Source organism: Solanum dulcamara, chromosome 8, assembly GCF_947179165.1.
Source record: "Solanum dulcamara chromosome 8, daSolDulc1.2, whole genome shotgun sequence".
Lineage (NCBI taxonomy): Eukaryota > Viridiplantae > Streptophyta > Magnoliopsida > Solanales > Solanaceae > Solanum > Solanum dulcamara.
The window spans coordinates 9,421,538-9,443,033 of record NC_077244.1 but is presented as its reverse complement, the minus strand read 5'-3'; the positions used below and the strand labels follow the sequence as shown (position 1 = coordinate 9,443,033).

Below are 21,496 nucleotides of genomic sequence, written 5' to 3'. Positions count from 1 at the left end.
GCAATTTGTCCTTAAGGCCTACCAACACCATATCTGCAATCCCTAGAAAGGTAGCCTAGCTTGCCACACTTAAAGCATGCATTGGAGCCGGCTAAGCATTCCCCTTTGTGAGTCCTTCCACACTTCTTGCAAGCGGGTAAAGTTTGAGCAGCAACATTCACTCTTGAAACCATTGGTTTAGCACCCTTGTTATTATTGAACCTTAGAAGAGGTGTATTGGTGGAACCTTTTCCCATAAAACGTTACCCACCTTGGCCTTTGCCATTGTTACCATAACCAGACCTTTGAGAGTTAAACCATCCACTATTGTAACACCCCTAAAATTTTTCACTATGATTCGGACCATTGTTTGTGTATGTATAGGATCGTACTAGACAATTATAAAGTGCATGCATGACTTAGGATCAATTCCTAAGAAATTAGAGAGTGTCGGAGGTGATTTAGGGTCATAAAGGATCCCAAGAACCAAGATTAGTCCAAAGAATTCATCTTGGCTAAGTTTTAGAATGAGTTCGTATAAGGGGTCGACTTCTAACGACCATATCTTTTGAAATATGATAATATGGGTGGCCCATGACCTATTAAATTAAAGGTCTTCGAGTCTTCTTTCCAACGCCGCCAAGATTGTAATTTTTGGAGTTCGAAATTAAAAGTTATGACTATCCTTAGACAAATTAGTACTGTAAGAATTTCAGTCCTGGGTTGTAACTGTAGGAAACCTGGGTTTGGCGCCTCAGTAGTTTAGTCCTTGGCGCGACACGCTACTATCATATGTGCAGGTTTTAAGCCTATATTCAATTTAGAACTGTAGTGGCACGGCGCGCCACTATAGCGCCGGGAGTGTTTTAGCCCATTTTTCCAGATTTTTGGAGAAAGGGGAAAATTGGGTATTTCCCCAAATTATATATACATTAGCCTTGGGACGTTTTAGACCATTATTTCCAGTATATTCCTCTCTCTAAAAAGCCCTAGAAATCCCTCTCTTCTCCTTCAAATCCTTTTCCAACAAGGATTGCCTTCAAGAACTTCAAGGATTCAAGCTTTCCTTGAAGACCCAACATTAAGATTTCTTCAAAGTCTTCACCAATGTATGTAAGGCTACTCAAAGCATGGGATGAGTCCACCCATGTTCCCTACATCCTCTTTGAGATTGATTGTTCTTAAGAATGGAGTTGGTTGATAGATTTATGTCCAAGTAGGTCTTTTTCATCTATTATCCTAATTTTTATTATGTTGATGTTGTGGAGTCAATAAAGTGATGTGCTACATGTTGGTATGAGTTGATTGAGATGAGAGGTTGAACATATTTCGTTGATCTTTCTTAACTATGTTGACTATGCTAAATATGTTAATTTTCTTAAATATGTTGCTCACCTTAAATTGTTGATTTAGAATCTTGGAGTTGTGATGAGTCCCAAAGAATGTGTTAAACGAATAGAGGAACGATTGGATAGGTTTGTATATTATTACAAATGCATATTTAACTACTCATTAAAGATATGATTGGGATTGATCGGATAGTATGATTGGGAGTGGTTTGATTGTGATAGAATTGATGATTTGACAAGGTTCCAAATGAGACTTGTCGATATGATTTTATTAAGTTGATTGGATGGAGTTTTATGAGCATTGAGTCTTGGAAGTTGTATCAAGTATTGAGTTGGGTAAGAGTAAGTAATAACTCGATACTAATAACTACGTCGCCAAACATAGGAAGGGATTGAACCGTTAAAGTTGGATGTTTCCCCAAATTTATTGTTCGGACATTATAGGACTTGGTTGGATTGTATCCATGATTGGTTGATTCGTTCATACCCTGGCAAAGTATGAATGAATACGGCAACAACGTCGGTTTATTGTACTATCACTGACTCATAAGTGATGGTTTTCGAATAAGAGAAACTCCCATATAGGTCTTGATAATACTCTGAGTCGGATTTGGTTGAATTTTATGTGATTGGTCCCATTTAAATCATATCCCTGTTTAGACTTAGGATACTTGATTGAGTTGTTCTTTCTCTTGAGTTGAAATTTCGAGTTGATCTGATTCTCCCTTGATGTTTGTTTCACTCGGCCATTTTACATACTCGTATATTCCATGTACTGATGCCATTTGGCCTGCATCGTTTCATGAGGTAGAGACAGGTACTAGAGATCATCAACCGACGCACCATTGAAGATCTCCTCACTTCCAGCTAGTTGGTGAGTCCTCCCAATTTCCGGAGGATACCGAGATTATATTTATAGCTTTGTTTTTTTCCTTTATTTTGATCGTTGGTAGCCATGGAATTATTATTGGCACCTCCTGGATTGTTGATAGAAGCTTCATAGTGTTACACCCCGTACTTTGGTACCTTAGAATGCTTCTTAAGATTCTCTGGGATGGCTCTTAAGTTTCTTAAAAGTCATTATGTGAGTCGGATAGTTAATAATGCTATCAAATAACTCCAAGAAAAGGGAAAAGAAATGCTTCATAATAAGGAAGATTGGAAATAGGGTTATAAAAATTCAAAGGAGTTGGAGGCCGAGAAATGAGTCATAGGACTCGATTGACTCGCGTAAGCTACCAACGTGGAGGTCTTACGTACTTAAGCTACTCGAGTGCGTGTTGAGACTAAGTAGCAAGGAATACATAGGCTCTTAAAGTGTGACGAACTTACGAACCCACGAAAGAGAAATAAGGAAACGACGCACCTACTTGAAGCAAGTAGGTGACTCACCTACTTGACACCTGGAAGCACTTGATAGGTACACATGGAAACTCATGAAAGTGACACGTGGAAGAAGGTGACACACCATGGGGTGGACCCCCACCTGCCATGTGGCAACCATGGATTGGTTGCATAATTGAGGTGGTTGCCTAAGGGTGTGTCACGTGTCATCCTTAAGGGATAACACTTGTCACTCTCCAAAAAGCTATATATCTATGTATGAATAACTATTAAGTCATTTTTAGCCAAAAACATGAACAAAAATAGAGAGAAAAACGTGGAGAAGAAAGAAAAGGCAGCCATGGTTTGGAGAAACACTAAGTTGGTAATACGAGTATAACTCCTTGTGTAAGGATTCTTTTTGAGTGATTCAAGATGTTTTGGAAATATATTTCATAGGTCTAAAACTTTCATTTATCCTCTAAAACCTAGTTTCTCTTTTCTCTGCTCGAAAAAGGGTGATGAAGTATGGGGGAGGTGCTGCCCAGATGTTGTTTTGGAAATCCTACACGGACAGCTGTGGGTATATATGGCATATCTTTTCGTACGAAATTGCTGAAGGGGTGATTCAAAATTGTATGCGACCTTGATACACATGTCTATAACTTTCATTGAGGCCACAAATCCTGTTTCCCTCAATTACCCCTTCGAAACTAAGCGACAATATAAGACAGTGGGCTGTCCAGATTTCACGTTTTGATAGTTTTGGCGAGTTTGACGAGTTTAACGCAAGGTAAGGCCTTTCCTTTTAAATTGGAGTTTATGGTGTTGTTATAGAGGGTATTATACGTTGTGTAAGTGGCTGGAAATGTGGAAATATGATAAATATGCTTGACGACCAAAATAAACTAAATTGGAATCGCTATAGTTAAATTGTAGTCGAAATGAGGCATTGGGCGTGTGGGGGATGTTGCAGGTGTGTGATGGTGTGTTGAAGGTCCTAAAGGAATTCTAAAATATGTGTGTGAGCTTCTCGTTGAATCCACACGACCCTCCGTTCCGCACGATTAAAGGTTTTACGAAATAAAGGCTAAAGACCCTATTTTGTTAGCGTAATGTTAAGTAAGTTGTTTGGAGTTTATGTTGTATCATGTTGCCCTGTTTTATATATATATGAGATGCTGGTTATGTTTTTGGTTGGATGTAGGTATAAAGGACATAATTGGGAATTTCGATAGGGCACGTTATAGGGGAGATGTTACCCGAATTCCGTTAACTTCTTAACTAGTTAATAGACTAATCGAGACTAGTCGAGAAAGGTGAATAAGGAGTTGGTTCCTATGGGGGATTGGTTGTGAATTTAGAAGCTGGAAATTTAAAGGTTACTAATATTAGTATTGCCTTCGTGTTAAATAGGTGCAGAGAACGACGAGACAAGCCAGAGTGAAAGCAATCGATAAGAGGTATGTAGAGCCTACTCTTTCTCTTCTTTTGGCATGTCTTCAAGTTAAGTAATGAATGGTGTGAGCTTGAGGGTAAATCTACTCATATATGCCAAGCGTAATTCATGGCCCTTATTTACTTCTTAATGAAAGCACTCCTATAGTAATTGAACTAACGCTTCTCAAGCTTCCTTACGTTAGGAAGTGATGGGTAGGTAAAGCTATCCTTCCTTTCTCTTGAGACGTATTTGGCATGGAAATGAGGTTATGATGCCATGGTTGTTCGCCGAACCCCATGATGGGCCGAGTACGAAATGTGACTATGATGACCACATAAAGGAAAGTACACACTGTGTAGAGTTCATTCTCTTTCTTCTTTTGGCATATCTTAGGTATAAGTTAAACATGATACGATCTCTAAGATAATGATCTAGCTTGTATATGGTTACTTACTACTCTGCTTGTGCATATGGTTTACATATCTTTACCGAGTCCCATAGAGGGCCGGGTACGACCAAAGTCTCAAAAAGGGGCCGGGTACGATATAAAATGATATAAATATTCACTGGGTCCCAAAAAGGGTCGGGTATGACCGAGCCCCACCAAGGGTTGGGTATGCTATGTAAAAGCAATGATAAGACGACATGATTGCAAACCGAGTCTCATTAAAGGGCCGGTTATGGTATATTTATGCATATGATGACATAAAGATAAATTGGTAACACCGAGTCCCATAACGGCCCAGGTGTGGAACATCATAATAAGATACATGAACTCATTTTAGAAGGTGCAGGTAATGTGATTTATTAATTATTGTACTTGTTCTCTGCATCCCCGTATCAACTATACTTTCCTTGTTGTATTTTATGCTTTACATACTCAATACACATATCGTACTGACCCCCTCTTCTTGGGGGGGGGGGGCTGCGTTTCATGACCGTAGGTACAGATGTTCATTTCAGAGATCCGCCATCCTAGGGTTCCACCTAGCAAGTTCGGGAAAAGCTCCATTATGTCATAGCCTAGCTTTTGGATACTAAATCTTTGCTGTATGTTTTCGTTTATTCAGGCGTACGGCGAGGGCCCTGTCCCGCCATATGTTGTCACTAATACTCTTAGAGGTCTGTAGATACGTGTGTGGGTTGTTTATATATATGTGTGTTCAATTTTGCCTGTATGACTTATATTTTGGGGCGACCTTTGTCGTAGCAGCCTTGTCGGCTCGCATGTGTGTTTATAATGGGATGACCCCACAAACTATGATAGCCTCGCTAGCTTATAATTTATGTTACCTATTGAGACATTGTGACTCAAATAGGCGACAGGTTTACTTGCGGTTACCAGGAGTATACGTGGGTATCCAGCTCGGACACCCAGTCATGGCCCACGGGGTTGGGTCGTGACCAAAAGTGGTATTAGAGCAATTCGTCCTTGGAGTGTCTACAGACCGTATCTAGTAGACTCTTGTTTATTGGTGTGTTGTGCACCATATCTATAGACAAGAGGCTACAGGACATTTAGGATATTACCTTTCTTTCTTATTTACGGTCGTGCGATAGAGCCAAGTCATAGGGAATAAAATTCCTCATACTAACTTGTGATTTCAGCAGAAGGACAACATCGATAAAAGAAGGTTACTGACGATATTAGAATTTACACAGCACGCAGGTAAGCAAGGCATGAATGATAGGTGCCAGGTAAGGTATTGAATTACGGTTGACATATAAGGTTGAAATTTGAAAGGAAAAGTAGACGGAAAGTCTAAACAGGTGCAGTTCGAGTTGGACATATGAGGTAAGTCCATCAGTTTATACTATTGTTGATATTGGGTGCCCTGTGAAGCTGCGATATGATGTGATATGATACGTATATATGTATCTTTATGCATATTTCCCCTGTGAGGCATTGTTGGCATTTTCTGCGTGCAGGTTTTGAGATAGTAAGAAATACAAAGGAAACTCAGCCCAAATTTTCCTTGAAATAAAAGGAAAATGATTTAGAAAAGACTGGTAGTTCTGGATATAATGATATATTAAGGATAAGACTAACTAAGAAGGGTAAGTAACCCATAGTAAGAATCGTGAAAAAGGTTAAGAAATGTTATACTATGGGATAGAATGCGAACAGGATATGATGTGAATATAATGAGGATAGTTATGAAAATAAGTAAAGCCTTATGAGGAAGTGGCTAAAGATAGGATGTGGTCCGTGTAATAAGAATATAAGGGTAACTTGGGTGGTGCAGCTTGGCCTACTGGATAACTTGTTGGGTCATCGTCTTCTTCGGTAGATAAGTGCCCCACAGGGGAGGGTGCGATCATACCAGCACTAACGTACTGGATCCCATCAGAACTACGAAGTTAAGCGTGCTTGGGCAAGAGTAATATTGGGATGGGTGACCCCCAGGAAGCCCTGTGTGGCTGTGATATGAGATAATATGCATGTATATATACTCGTTGGCCATGCATGGCATTGTTGATATAAATAAGTATTGTGGATACGTAACTCCACCATGAAAGATGATAATACCCTTTGAGATAGGGGATGTAGCTTTGCAAAACAACTAGCGCATTGTGAATTCATTAAAGGGACAAGTGGAACCCACTGGTATAAGGCTAGGACTATGACAAATCTTGGGACATCGAGCGTTAGAAGGTAAGTACTGCCTATTTGAGAATTGGAAACGACTATAAGCCCTAGCTTGTTGTTGATCAAAATAAATGGAAAGTGGCTTCGAATAAATTGCTACATGACTCTAGTACCCATAATTAGACTGGATTAGCACCTCATGATTGTGTTAAGTTGTCATACCTAGGCAACCAAAGGTATGGAAGATATACAGTAAGGCATAGATATGGTGCAGTATACTGAATGTGTTGGAAAATATTCATACGTATTGGAAGATTGGAAATAAGGTAGAACACAACAGATAGTGACATAGGTACACCCTAAAGGGGGGAAGTGGCTTCAAGTGAGATCCCATACTGGCACGAGTTAATAAGATCTAAAGGCCAGTAATAAACGGATAGAAGCCATGATACCGGAGACAGTGCAGAGAATTAATAGTAAGGACTTGAATAGTATGACAACAAAGAATAGATGCATACAAAGGGGATGAATACAATAAGAGAATTATGATGAGAACTTAAACATACTGTAAGGAATAGCCAGGCTATACTCGACTGAAGGTAAGATGTTTGTAACAAAGTTACTGACTACTAGTATTGTGGTGTACAAGCAGCAAAACAAGGAAAGGATGAGAGATCTCTCCTATACTGGAATATGAGGAAACTCAAGGGTAAGTAGAGGAAGGAAGTAAGAAATAATACAGGTTTACGTACAGACTAGTATGGTGATGCTAAAGCATCTTTTAGGCTACTTTAAGCTCCTACACATGTTCGTGTAAAGGGTGCAATATGATGTGTGGTAATGGAACTGGAAAGAATTAATGGAAAAGAAATATCACCTGTTCCCTATGTCTATAGGTAATCTACCTACATAAATAGACCATATGAGTTGATACAAGGCCTATGAATGGCAGCTAGTACAGAAGAATACTAAACCACTAGTAAGACCTTATGAGTCTAGTTAACATTCGGGAACAAATGTTCTAAAGGGGGGAAAGATGTTACACCCCGTACTTTGGTACCTTAGAATGCTTCTTAAGTTTCTCAAGTTTTTGGGAAGGCTCTTAAGTTTCTTAAAAATCGTTATGTGAGTCGGATAGTTAATAATGCTATCAAATAACTCCAAGAAAAGGGGAACGAAATGCTTCATAATAAGGAAGATTGGAAATAGGGTTATAAAAATTTGAAGGAGTTGGAGGCCGAGAAATGAGTCGTAGGACTTGATTGACTCGCGTAAGCTACCAACTTGGAGGTCTTACGTACTTAAGCTACTCGAGTGTGTGTTGAGACTAAGTATCAAGGAATACATAGGCTCTTAAAGTGCGACGAAATTACGAACCCACGGAAGAGAAATAAGGAAACGATGCACCTACTTGAAGCAAGTAGGTGACTCACCTACTTGACACATTGAAGCACGTGATAGGTACACATGGCAGCACATGAAAGTGACACGTGGAAGCAGGTGACACACCATGGGGTGGAACCCACCTGCCATGTGGCAACCATGGATTGTTTGCATAATTGAGGTAGTTGCCTAAGGGTGTTACACGTGTCACCCTTAGGGGCTGACACGTGTCACTCTCCAAAAAGATATATATCTTTGTATGGATGACTATTAAGTCATTTTTAGCCAAAAACTTGAACAAGAATAGAGAGAAAAACGTGGAGAAGAAAGCAAGGGCAGCCATGGTTTGGAGAAACACTAAGATGGTAATACGAGTATAACTCGTTGTGTAAGGCTTCTTTTTGACTGATTCAAGATGTTTTGGAAATCTATTTCAAATGTCTAAAACTTTCATTTATCCTCTAAAACCTAGTTTCTCTTTTCTCTGCTCGAAAAAGGGTGATGAAGTATGGGGGAGGTGCTGCCCAGATGTTGTTTTGGAAATCCTACACGGACAGCTGTGGGTATATTGGGCATATATTTTCGTACAAAATTGTTGTAGGGGTGATTCAAAATTTTATGCGACCTTGATACACTTGTCTATAACTTTCATGAAGCCACAAATCCTTTTTCCCTTAATTACCCCTTCGAAACTAAGCGACAATATAAGATAGTGGGTTGTCCATATTTCACGTTTTGATAGTTTTGGCTAGTTTGACGAGTTTGATGAGTTTAATGCAAGGTAAGGCCTTTCCTTTTCAATTGGAGTTTATGGTGTTGTTATAGAGGGTATTATACATTGTGTAAGTGGCTGGAAATGTGGAAATATGATAAATATGCTTGACGACCAACATAAACTAAATTGGAATCGCTATAGTTAAATTGTAGTCGAAATGAGGCATTGGGCGTGTGGGGGATGTTGCAGGTGTGTGATGGTGTGTTGAAGGTCCTAAAGGAATTCTAAAATATGTGTGTGAGCTTCTGTTTGAATCCACACGACCCTCCGTTCCGCACGATTAAAGGTTTTACGAAATAAAGGCTAAAGACCCTATTTTGCTATCGTAATGTTAAGTAAGTTGTTTGGAGTTTATGTTGTATCATGTTGCCCTGTTTTATATATATATGAGCTGCTGTTTATGTTTTTGGTTGGATGTAGGTATAAAGGACATAATTGGGAATTTCGATAGGGCACGTTATAGGGGAGATGTTACCCGAATTCCGTTAACTTCTTAACTAGTTAATAGACTAATCGAGACTAGTCGAGAAAGGTGAATAAGGAGTTGGTTCCTATGGGTGCTTGGTTGTGAATTTAGAAGCTAGAAATTTAAAGGTTACTAATATTAGTATTGCCTTCGTGTTAAATAGGTGCAGAGAACGACGAGACAAGCCGAATTAAAAGCAATCGATAAGAGGTATGTAGAGCCTACTCTTTCTCTTCTTTTGGAATGTCTTCAAGTTAAGTAATGAATGGTGTGAGTGTGAGGGTAAATCTACTCATATATGCCAAGCGTAATTCATGGCCCTTATTTACTTCTTAATGAAAGCACTCCTATAGTAATTGAACTAACGCTTCTCAAGCTTCCTTACGTTAGGAAGTGATGGGTAGGTAAAGCTATCCTTCCTTTCTCTTGAGACGTATTTGGCATGGAAATGAGGTTATGATGCCATGGTTGTTCGCCGAACCCCATGATGGGCCGAGTACGAAATGTGACTATGATGACCACATAAAGGAAAGTACACATTGTGTAGAGTTTATTCTCTTTCTTCATTTGGCATATCTTAGGTATAAGTTAAACATGATACGATCTCTGAGATAATGATCTAGCTTGCATATGGTAACTTACTACTCTGCTTGTTCATATGGTTTACATATCTTTACCGAGTCCCATAGAGGGCCGGGTATGACTGAAGTCCCAAAAAGGGGCCGGGTATGATATAAGATGATATAAATATTCACCGAGTCCCAAAAAGGGCTGGGTATGACTGAGCCCCACCAAGGGCCGAGTATGCTATGTAAATATAATGATAAGATGACATGATTGCAGACCGAGTCTCATTAAAGGGCCGGTTATGGTATATTTATGCATATGATGACATAAAGATATATTTGTAACACCGAGTCCCATAACGGGCCAGGTGTGGAACATCATACTAAGATACATGACCTCATTTTAGAAGGTGCAGGTAATGTGATTTATTAATTATTGTACGTGTTCTCTACATCCCCATATTAATTATACTTTCCTTGTGGTATTTTATGCTTTACATACTCAATACACATATCGTACTGACCCCCTCTTCTTGGGGAGGAGGGAGGCTGTGTTTCATGCCCACAGGTATAGATATTCATTTCAGAGATCCGCCAGCCTAGGGTTCTACCTAGCAAGTTCGGGAAAAGCTCCATTGTGTCGGAGCCTAGCTTTTGGGTACTAAATCTCTACTGTATGTTTTCATTTATTCAGGGATACGGCGGGGGCTCTGTCCTGCCATATGTTGTCACTAATACTCTTAAAGGTCTGTAGATATATGTGTGGGTTGTGTATATATATATGCGTGTTCAATTGTGCCTGTATGACTTATATTTTGGGGCGACCTTTGTCGTAGCAGCCTTATTGGCTCGCATGTGTGTTTATAATGGGACGATCCCACAAGCTACGAGAGCCTCGCTGGCTTATAATTTATGTTACCTATTGAGATGTTATGACTCAAATAGGCGATAAGTTTACTTGCGGTTACCAGGAGTATACGTGGGTGTCTAGCTCGGACACCTAGTCGCGGCCCATGGGGTTGGGTCATGACACATAGACTAGAGTGTGGAAATATTGATTTGTCCGTTTTGACTAGATTTATTCTAGTTAATAATTGATTGGGTATTTGTTTGTCCTTTGGCCAGAAATTATGAATAGTATTGCTATGATTGAGTCTTTTACTGATAGAATATGAATGAATAAAAGTGTGACTGCACCATGTGGTTCGCTTGAAGGCCAGAAATGGCTTTCGAGTGCCGGCCATATCTAGGGTACCCTCTTGGGGCATGACAAACATGGTATCAGAGCACAGAGTTCAAGAGTCCTAGGGAGTCTATGAAGCTGTGTCTAGTAGAGTCTTGCTTATGGGTGTGTTGTGCACCACACTTATAATTAGAGGCAATAAGACATTAAGAATTGTTTCACTTCTTTCATACTCTAAATTCGTGCGATAGAGTTAAACTCTATAAAACTTCCTTTCTAATTTGCGCATTTATACATTGCAGACAATGCCTCCTAAACATACTGCTAGCCAGAGAAACACTGATAATGCAGAGATGCCACAGTTAGAGGTATGCCCATCAAGGACTAGGGGCCAACCTGCAAGGTATGCCGAGGTACCTCAAGTGCCTACTACTCCGCCTGTACCAACCTCAGAGGCAGACTTTCAAGGAGCAATTGCCATGCTCACTCAATTAGTGGCTACCCGTAGGTACCCAGAGTTTGCCAACTCTTAGTTCTAGTTCCCAAGAATCGTCTACTGTCACATGAATTAGAGATTTTCTAAGAATGAATCCATCGGTATTCACGGGTTCTAACGTTGATGAAGACCCCAGAATTTCATTGATGAGATGTGGAAGATCCTGAAAGTGATGCATGCTACGGAGATTGAAGGAGTTGAGTTCGTGTCTTATTAGCTCAAAGATATTGCAAACATCTGGTATAACCAATGGGAATAAGGTAGAGGTGAGGAAGCTGAACCTTCTATGTGGGATGAATTTGAGGGAGTCTTTCTTGACCACTTCTTTGCCAGAGAATTGAGGGAAGCGAAAATGGAAGAGTTTGTGAATCTGAAACAAGAGGGTATGACCATTAAAGAGTACAGTCTGAGGTTCATCTAACTATCCAAATATGCTCCAGAGATGATCTCAAATATGAGGTCGAAGATGAGGAAATTTGTCTTCAAATTGGGAAGACATGTGAGAAGGAGTGCAAAGCGGCATTGTTAATCTCCGGCATGGATATTTCAAGATTAATGGTGTATGCTCAACAGGTGGAGTATGAGAAAAGGAAAGAAAGGAAGGAGCATCTGAGCAAGAAGGCAAAATCAGTGGGACATGAGAATGAATAGAGGCATAATAAGGGCAACAGGTCCTTCTTCTAGAAGAGGCCTTCCAACTATGCATCATCCACCGCAAGTGCACCTACACTGCATAACAGGTATGATCGGCAGGGACAAAGTCACCAGAATGTCAGATCTCAGGGTTCTCAATCCTAGGCTAGCGTGGGTCAAGGTTCGAGTGAAAAACCACCATGCTGCAAGTGCGGTAAGCTCCACTTGGGAGAGTGCAGAGCGGGAAGGGTTGGTTATTATAAATGCGGCCAAATGGTCTATTTTCAGAAGGAGTGTCCAACATGGGGGAATAGAGCCCAGTATTCTACCACCGCACCACCAGCTAGAGGTAATCAGAGGGGCACTACTTGAGGTACGGGCGGAGGTACAAACTGTCTATATGCCATGGGTAGTCGGCAAGATCAGGAGAACTCTCCAAATGTCGTGACGGGTATGATATGAGTCTCTTCTCTTGACTGTTATGTTTTGATGGATCCGGGTGCCACACTATCTTTTGTGACTCCTTACGTGGCTAGTAAATTCAATAAAATTCCTGAATGTCTTCTTGAGCCTTTTAGTGTAGCTACTCTCATCGGTGATTCTGTCTTAGCTGAGAGAGTCTATAGAGATTACACTGTGTCAATCCATCACATGGATACCTTGGCTGACTTAATTGAGTTGGACATGGTCGATTTTGATATGATCCTTGGCATGGACTGGCTTTATGTCTGTTATGCCTCTATTGATTGTAGGACTCAGATTATAAAGTTCAAATTCTCAAATGAGGCTGTCATAGAGTGGAAGGTTAGTCTTGTCGTGCCTAAGGGTAAGTTTATTTCCTACATTAGGGCCAGAAAACTAATCTCGAAAGAGTGTATTGATGACATCGTCCTAGTGAAAGATGATAGTATTGAGTCTCCATCCCTTGAGTCGGTCCTGATTGTTAACGAGTTTCCTGAAGTCTTTCCCAAAGATCTGCCCAGAGTCCCTCCTGATAGGGAGATCGACTTTGGGATCGATATCCTTCTTGGTACCCAGCCTATCTCTATCCCTCCATATAGAATGGCTCCTACTGATTTGAAAGAGTTGAAAGAACAAGTGAAAGACTTGTTAGATAAGGGATTCATTAGGCCGAGTGTCTCACCATGGGGTGCGCCCATCCTATATGTGTGAAAGAAAGATGGGTCCCTTATAATGTGTATTGATTATAGGAAACTAAACAAGGTCACCATAAAGAACAAATACCCTATCCCCAGAATAGATGATTTATTTGATCAACTTCAGGGTGCCACTTATTTCTCAAAGATAGACCTAAGATCGGGTTACCATCAGTTGAAGGTGAGGGAGTGTGACATCCCAAGGACAGTTTTTCGGACCCTTTATGGCCATTTTGAGTTCTTGGTTATGTCCTTTGGATTGACCAATTCCCTTGCACCTTTTATGGATCTCATAAATCAAGTATTTAAGCCATATCTTGATATGTTTGTGATTATATTCATTGATGATATTTTGGTGTACTCCAAGAATGAGGAGGAGCATGCCTATTATCTTAGAGTCGTCTTGCAAACTTTGAAAGATCAGGTATTGTATGCAAAGTTCTCAAAATGTGAATTTTTGCTTGCATCAGTGGCTTTTCTCAGCCACATTATATCTGGTGATGGTATTCAGGTTGATGCTCAGAAGATAGATGTAGTGAAAAATTGGCCTAGACCCATATCCCCAATAGATATAAGAAGCTTCTTGGGTTTGGTTAGCTATTATCGAAGGTTTGTAGAGGGATTCTCATCCATATCATAACCATTGACCAAGCTTACCTAAAAGAAAGCTAAGTTCCAATAGTTCGATGCTTGCGAGGAGAGTTTCCAGAAATTGAAGACCAAACTGACCACTGCTCCTGTTCTAACTTTGCCCGAGGGAACAAAGTATTTTCTGATCTATTGTGATGCGTCTAGAGTTGGTTTGGGTTGTGTATTAATGTAAAGAGGAAAAGTGATAGCCTATGCTTCACGACAGCTTAAGATTCATGAAAGAAATTACCCAACTCATGACTTTGAGCTGGCAGCTGTGGTATTTTCTCTTAAAATTTGGTGTCACTATTTATATAGAGTGCATGTTGACATGTTCACTGATCATAAGAGTTTACAATACATCTTCATCAAGAATGAACTCAATCTGAGGGAAAAGAGATGGCTTGAGCTACTCAAGGACTATGATATGAGCATCCTCTACCATCCAGGTAAAGGTAATGTTGTTGCTGATGCTCTTAGCAAGTTGTCTATGGGTAGCACTTCCCATATAGAAGAGGGGAGGAAAAAATTGGCTAAAGAGGTGCATAAACTAGCTCAATTAGGAGCTCGACTTGAAGAGAATAACGAAGGTGGAGTTAATATTCATGATGGGTCTGCATCCTCACTCGAGCCATAGATCCCGTCCTTCTCCAATTAAAGGAAGTTGTTCACAAACAAAAGGTGATGATTTTTACCAAAGAGGGATATGGTGTGTTGAGGTACCAAAATAGATTGTGTATCCCAGATATTGAGGATGTGCGAGAAAGGATTATAGCTGAAGCACATAGTTATAGATATTCTATTCATCCTGGCTCTACAAAAATGTATCATGACTTGAGAGAAGTTTATTGGTGGAGTGGAATGAGGAGAGATATCACTGAATTTGTTTCCGAGTGCCCAAATTGCCAACAGGTTAAAGTCGAGCATCAAAGGCTATGTGGGTTAGCTCAAAACATAGAAATTCTGAAATGGAAGTGGGAGATGATCAATATGGACTTTATTACGGGTTTTGTTGAGGTCCCAAAAACAACATTATTTGATTTGGGTGATTGTGGATAGGATGACAAAATCGGCTCACTTCTTGGCAGTTAGGACTACTGACACCATAGAAGATTATGCAAAATTATACATTCAGGAGATCGTCAGATTGCATGGGGTTACCTTGTCTATTATCTCATACCGAGGAGCTCAATTTACTTCCTAATTTTGGAGATCCTTTCAAAAGGGACTGGGTTTAAAGGTCAACCTTAGTATGGCATTTCATCCCCAGACAGATGGCTAAGCGGAGCGCACCATCCAGACGTTGGAGGATATGTTGAGGGCATGTGTACTTGACTTCAAAGGAAATTGGGATGATCACTTACCTCCCATAGATTTTGCATATAATAATAGCTATCATGCAAGCATTCAAATGGCTCCCTATAAAGCTTTGTATAGGAGGAGGTATAGATCACCAATTGGGTGGTTTGAGGTTGGTGAAGTCGAGTTGATTGGGCCTGATTTTGTTCCCCAAGCTATGGAGAAGGTGAGATTTATTCAAGATAGGCTAAAAAAAGCCCAAAGCCATCAAAAATCTTACACCGATGTAAGGAGAAGAGACTTAGAGTTTGAGGCAGATGATTGGGTGTACTTGAAAGTGTTACCCATGAAGGGCGTCATGAGGTTTGGAAGGATGGGAAAGCTTAGTCCTCAATACATTGGTCCTTACCAGGTTGTGAGGAGGATAGGAAGTGTCTCTTATGAATTGGAGTTACACTCAGAGCTAGCCGCTATTCATCCGGTATTTCACGTTTCTATGTTGAAGAAGTTCTTGGGCGGTCCCTTATTGGTAGTCCCCATTGATAGTAAGTATTTTCTTTCTTATGAACGAAAGTCTTTTTCAAAGATTCTATATAAATTTATCTATGAAACCGAGATAGTTCCCTTTCAGAAAATTCTAACACTAGTAGAAATGCCTATGCTTTATTCTTCTGAAGGTGGGAAAAAAGATAAAACTAAATAAACGGATTATTCATCCAAATTTAAGTTTGAAACTCATGTAATTAACCTATTTTTCTTTTGGTTAACCCTAAAACTGGGATAGATCCATGAGAAATCTGATTAGATTTTATTAGATATGGTATAGATCAAAATGGGACACCAAAAGAATTGACTGCTGAGCCGTATGAGGTAAGAAATTCTCAAGTACGGTTCTAAGGGAAGGAATTGAACTACCTATTCCGGCTGGGGAGAACAGGCCATTCAATAGGGAGATTCTGAAATTGCAGAGGCTTGGTTCGATCAAGCCGCTGAGTATTGGAAACAGGCTATAGCGCTTACTCCCGGTAATTATATTGAAGCGCATAATTGGTTGAAGATCATGAGACGTTTCGAATAAAAGAAAACCCCGTTTAGTTATTATCCTTTATTTAGAATCTTAGTCTAGTATTTTAGATTTTATTTTTTTATTTAGAATTTAGATATTTGTTATAATTAATTGTTTGTTGGACCCATCAGATCAGTTAACTAAAAAACGGATTATTCCTTTGCTTTTGGTCCTTACCAGGTTGTGAGGAGGATAGAAAGTGTATCTTATGAATTGGAGTTACACTCGGAGCTAGCCGCTATTCATCCGGTATTTCACGTTTCGATGTTGAAGAAGTTCTTGGGCGGTCCCTTATTGGTAGTCCCCATTGATAGTATTGGAGTTATGGATAGCTTGTCATATAAAGAGGTTTTGGTCTAAATCCTTGATTGCCAAATTCGCAAATTGAGGAACAAGGGGATTGCCTCATTCAAAGTCTTGTGGAGAAATCAATTTTTCAAAAAAGCCACATGGGAAGCGGAGGAAGATATGAAAGCTAAACATCCACATCTATTCGTGCCCATTGATGAGAATGCTGAAGGTAATGTCCATTTTCTTGACTTGAATTCGTATGTTCATTTTGAGTTCGGATAGTAAATTATTTTGAGAATTTGATTGGTTGAATGACTGAATTCTGATTGTGATTTCTACCTCGAGCCCATCCTTGGTTTACTCATCATTCAAGGACGAATGATCCCAAGGGGGAGATAATGTAACACCCCCAAAAATTTTCACTAAGATTCGGACTGTTCTTCGTGTACATATAGGATCGTACTAGATGATTGTAAAGTGCATGCATGAGTTAGGATCAATTCCTAAGAAATTGGAGAGTGTCAGAGGTAATTTAGGGTCATAAAGGATCCCTAGAACCAAGCTAAGTCCAAAGAATTTGTCTTGGCTAAGTTTTAGAATGAGTTCGTATAAGGGGTCGACTTCTAACAACCATATCTTTTTTAATATGACGATCTGGGTGGCCCATGACCATTAAATTAAAGGTATTCGAGTCTTGTTTCCAATGCCAGCAAGATTGTAATTTTTGGAGTTCGGAGTCAAAAGTTATGACTATCCTAAGACAAATTAGTACTGTAGGAATTTCAGGCCTGGGTTGTAACTGCAGGAAACCTGGGCTTGGCACCTCAGTAGTTTGGTCCCTGGCGCGATGCGCCACTATCAGATGTGCAGGTTTTAAGCCTATATTCGACTTGGCACTACAGTGGCGCGGCACGCCACTATAGCGCCAGGAGTGTTTTAGCCTATTTTTCCAGATTTTTGGAGAAAGGGCAAATTGGGCATTTCCCCAAATTATATATACATTAGCCTTGGGACATTTTGGACCATTATTTCCAGTCCATTCCTCTCTCTAAAAAGCCCTAGAAATCCCTTCTCTTCTCTTTCAAATCCTTTTCCAACAAGGATTGCCTTCAAGAACTTCAAGGATTCAAGCTTTCCATTGAAGACCCAACATCAAGATTTCTTCAAAGTCTTCACCAAGGTATATAAGGCTACTCAAAGCATGGGTTGAGTCCACCCATATTCCCTACATCCTCTTTGAGATTGATTGTTCTTAACTATGTTGACTATGCTAAATATGTTAATTTTCTTAAATATGTTGCTCACCTTAAATTATTGATTTAGAATGTTGGAGTTGTGATGAGTCCCAAAGGATGTGTTAAATGAATAGAGGAACGACTGGATAAGTTTGTATATTGTTACAAATGCATATTTAACTACTCATGAAAGATATGATTGGGATTGATCGGATAGTATGATTAAGAGAGGTTTGATTGTGATAGAATTGATGATTTGACAAGTTTCCAAATGAGACTTGTCGATATGATTTGATTGAGTTGATTAGATGGAGTTTTATGAGCATTGAGTCTTGGGAGGAGTATCGAGAACTGAATTGGGTAAGAGTAAGTAATACCTCGAATCCAATAATTACATCGCCAAACATAGGAGGGGATTGAACCGTTAAAGTCGGATATTTCCCCAAAATTATTGTCCTGACATTATAAGACTTAGTTGGATTGGATCCATAATTGGTTGATTCGTTCATACCCTGCCAAAGTATGAACGGATGCGACAATAATGTCAGTTTGTTGTACTATCACTGGCTTATAAGTGATGGATGTCGGATAAGAGAAACTCCCTTATAGGTCTTGATAATACTCTAAGTCAGGTTGGGTTGAATTGTATGTGATTGGTCCCGTCTAAATCATATCCCTGTTTAGACTTGAGTTAAGATTTCAAGTTGATCTGATTCTCCCTTGATGTTTGTTTCATTCGGCCATTTTACATACTCGTATATTTCATGTACTAATGCCATTTGTCCTACATCATTTTATGATGCAAAGACAGGTACTAGAGATCATCAACTGATGCACCGTTGAAGATCTCCTCACTTCTAGCTAGTTGGTGAGTCCTCCTAGTTTCTGCAGGATACCGAGATTATCTTTATAGCTTTGTTTTGTTTCCTTTATTTTGATCATTGGTAGCCATGGACTTGTCATTGGAACCTCCTGGATTGTTGATAGAGGCTTCATAGACTAGAGTGTGGAAATGTTAATTTATCCATTTTGACTAGTTTTATTCTAGTTAGTTATTGATTGGGTATTTTTTTGGCCTTTGGCCCAAAATTATGAATAGTATTGATATGATTGAGTCTTCCGCTGATAGAATGTGAATGAATGAAAGTGTGACTGGACCAGGTGGTTCACTTGAAGGCCAGAAATGGCTTTCGAGTGCCGGCCAAGTCTAGGATACCCTCCCGAGGGGTGACAACCATCTACTCTAGCCTTCTTGAACGCCCTTTATCTCTCTTTTAGCTTCTCTTCTTCAATTTATTCTGCGTAACTCATTAACCGAGAGATGTCCATCTTTTTGACCAGCATGGCCATTTTGTACTTCTTGGACACCAAGCTTGAGACACCGAAAATAAATTTGCTCATCCTATTCTTGGGTCGGAGACCATGAAGGAAGCATACTTTGAAAACTTAATGAATTTGAGAGCATACTCCCTCACGCTCATACTCCCTTGACGGAGGTTAATAAACTCTTGGATTTTGGCCTCCCTTAGCTCCTTTGAACTCTTCCTATCCTATTGTCCCTATTTCTCTATCTCTCTCAACAATCCAATATTCGTACCACTAGCTCGTCCTTCTCATCCTTTCGAAATCTCAAATCCTAGAGGCCAGATTTTGCATTTGGGTAGAAAGAACACCTTGATGCCCTTGGTTTGCTAATACTTGAGTCAATAATGTAATAATATTGTGAAACTCGATATGGGTTACCCCTTCCTCATTAAGTGGGGCATTGGCAATCGAAGGAGCCTTGTCCTCATCATCAACCCTTTCTCAACACGAAATAGGTCATTAGTTAAAGGAAATATTAGGACACTCGAAGGCTAGACATGAATTTGAAAGAAGTGAAAACTTTCCTAAATGTCCCATAGTCTCCTATTCATAGTTATGGCGTGCTTCACAACCATGAATAAGATCTTATTTGACTCGGTATGTTGGACTCAGAGAACTATTCAAAATATCAGGCTCTGATACCAAATTTGTCATGACCCAAGCCTAGGGCCTCGACGTGACATGGTGAATGAGGAACCCAAAAGTACCTCAAACAAGCTTCTTAGCATTCTTTTAGTCTTTCATAGGTAATAAGAATAAATAAACAAGTAGAAATCATAAGTAAATCTTCAACTTACATATGTCCAACAATACCTCTAACTTTTAAATTTAACGGGTCTACGACAAGTCCCTAGCTCACCCTCAATCATAATAAAAAGAAATGCCATAGTAAGTGACTAAAGATCTCAACATATCATAATCTAAAAAGATAAAGGAATATTATTCCCAGAACATGGGAACTCACAAAAAGTAGTATTCAAACGAAATCTCAACTAGCCATGTGAAGGAGGACAAGAAAGAGCACCGATCCCTATATGGTGATATTATGTTGGCAAAAGAGTATGCGTTAGTACTTAGACTGTACTAAGTATGTAAGCATGCATGAGCATTGAGGAAACATTAAAATATTTATGTAATATAAAATATAATGCAATGCATGCATAATCTATCATATAGATATCCTTTAAAATATTCATTTGATAGAAAGATGACCATAACCGATATTTAAGATCATGCGAGCTATTAAATGGAATCCAACATAACCCCCTACGTTGGTCGGAGAGACTACTTACCGGGTAGAACTCCGTCAACTTCATTCATTTTTTCAACTTTAACTTTAAGGGCTATTTGTGGATCCATTAGCCTAAGCCTACAAGGGGTCTTATATTGGTACATAGTTAATTAGACAAAGGGTTGCTACTACGATTCCCTTACCGAATCCCACCTCAATGATCCATTCGGTGTAAGTCAATCCCATGAAATGGTTTAATACTTCAAAATAGTCATAGCAGATAGTTTGAAAATTCAAAATATCATATTAGGTAGAATAGCTCATTAAAACCTTTGGTAATTCAAATATGCAAGAATTGTCCTTATTGCATAAAGAATCCATCATTCATATCATTTCATCATTCTTTCGTTCCATAAGACTTCCTTTTGATCATATATATTGCTTTCATAAACATTCATTTGGAGTCAAAGCTTTCAAGTCAAACTTTATTGAAAACATAGTAAAACTAGGTAGGTTCAAATTACTTCAACTTTCAAACATGAATGTAAATGAAATTATACATAAATACTTTGAAATCCATCAATTAAAAATCATGCTTTAAACAACCCTTCATGAATTTCAAGAATCTTTAAAGAACTTAATAGATAAAATACTTGCAAACCATCAATTCATAAATATGAAATCATTTTACATCAAAATAGATCAATAATCATTAGCTTAACCATAATTCATGCTATTAAGTAGAAATACGAATTACCTATAAGAAAATCTTACTTGAAATCACGAGATTTAGTTGAAAGAGTTTTGAACTACATGGGTGGAAGAATCCATGGATAAACACCCACATAACTTAGAGTAAATCTTAAAGAAAAATAAATATAATTTATCATATAATCAAAATACTTTAGGCATGAGAGTGGAAGGAATACTTTCATTGAAGTCTTACATACCTGGAATATGAAGCGTTACTTAGAATCGAAGGACTTAACGAACATTCTTGAATCCTAGACTTTTCTCCTCGCTAGACCATTTTGTGTT

At 39.2% G+C, this 21,496-nt stretch overlaps 1 pseudogene; it reads left to right on the top strand.

Annotated features, from left to right (window-relative positions):
• The first annotated feature begins 6,402 nt into the window (after window positions 1–6,402).
• LOC129901836 (5S ribosomal RNA) lies at window positions 6,403–6,522 on the top strand (annotated as a pseudogene).
• The last annotated feature ends 14,974 nt before the right edge of the window (window positions 6,523–21,496 follow it).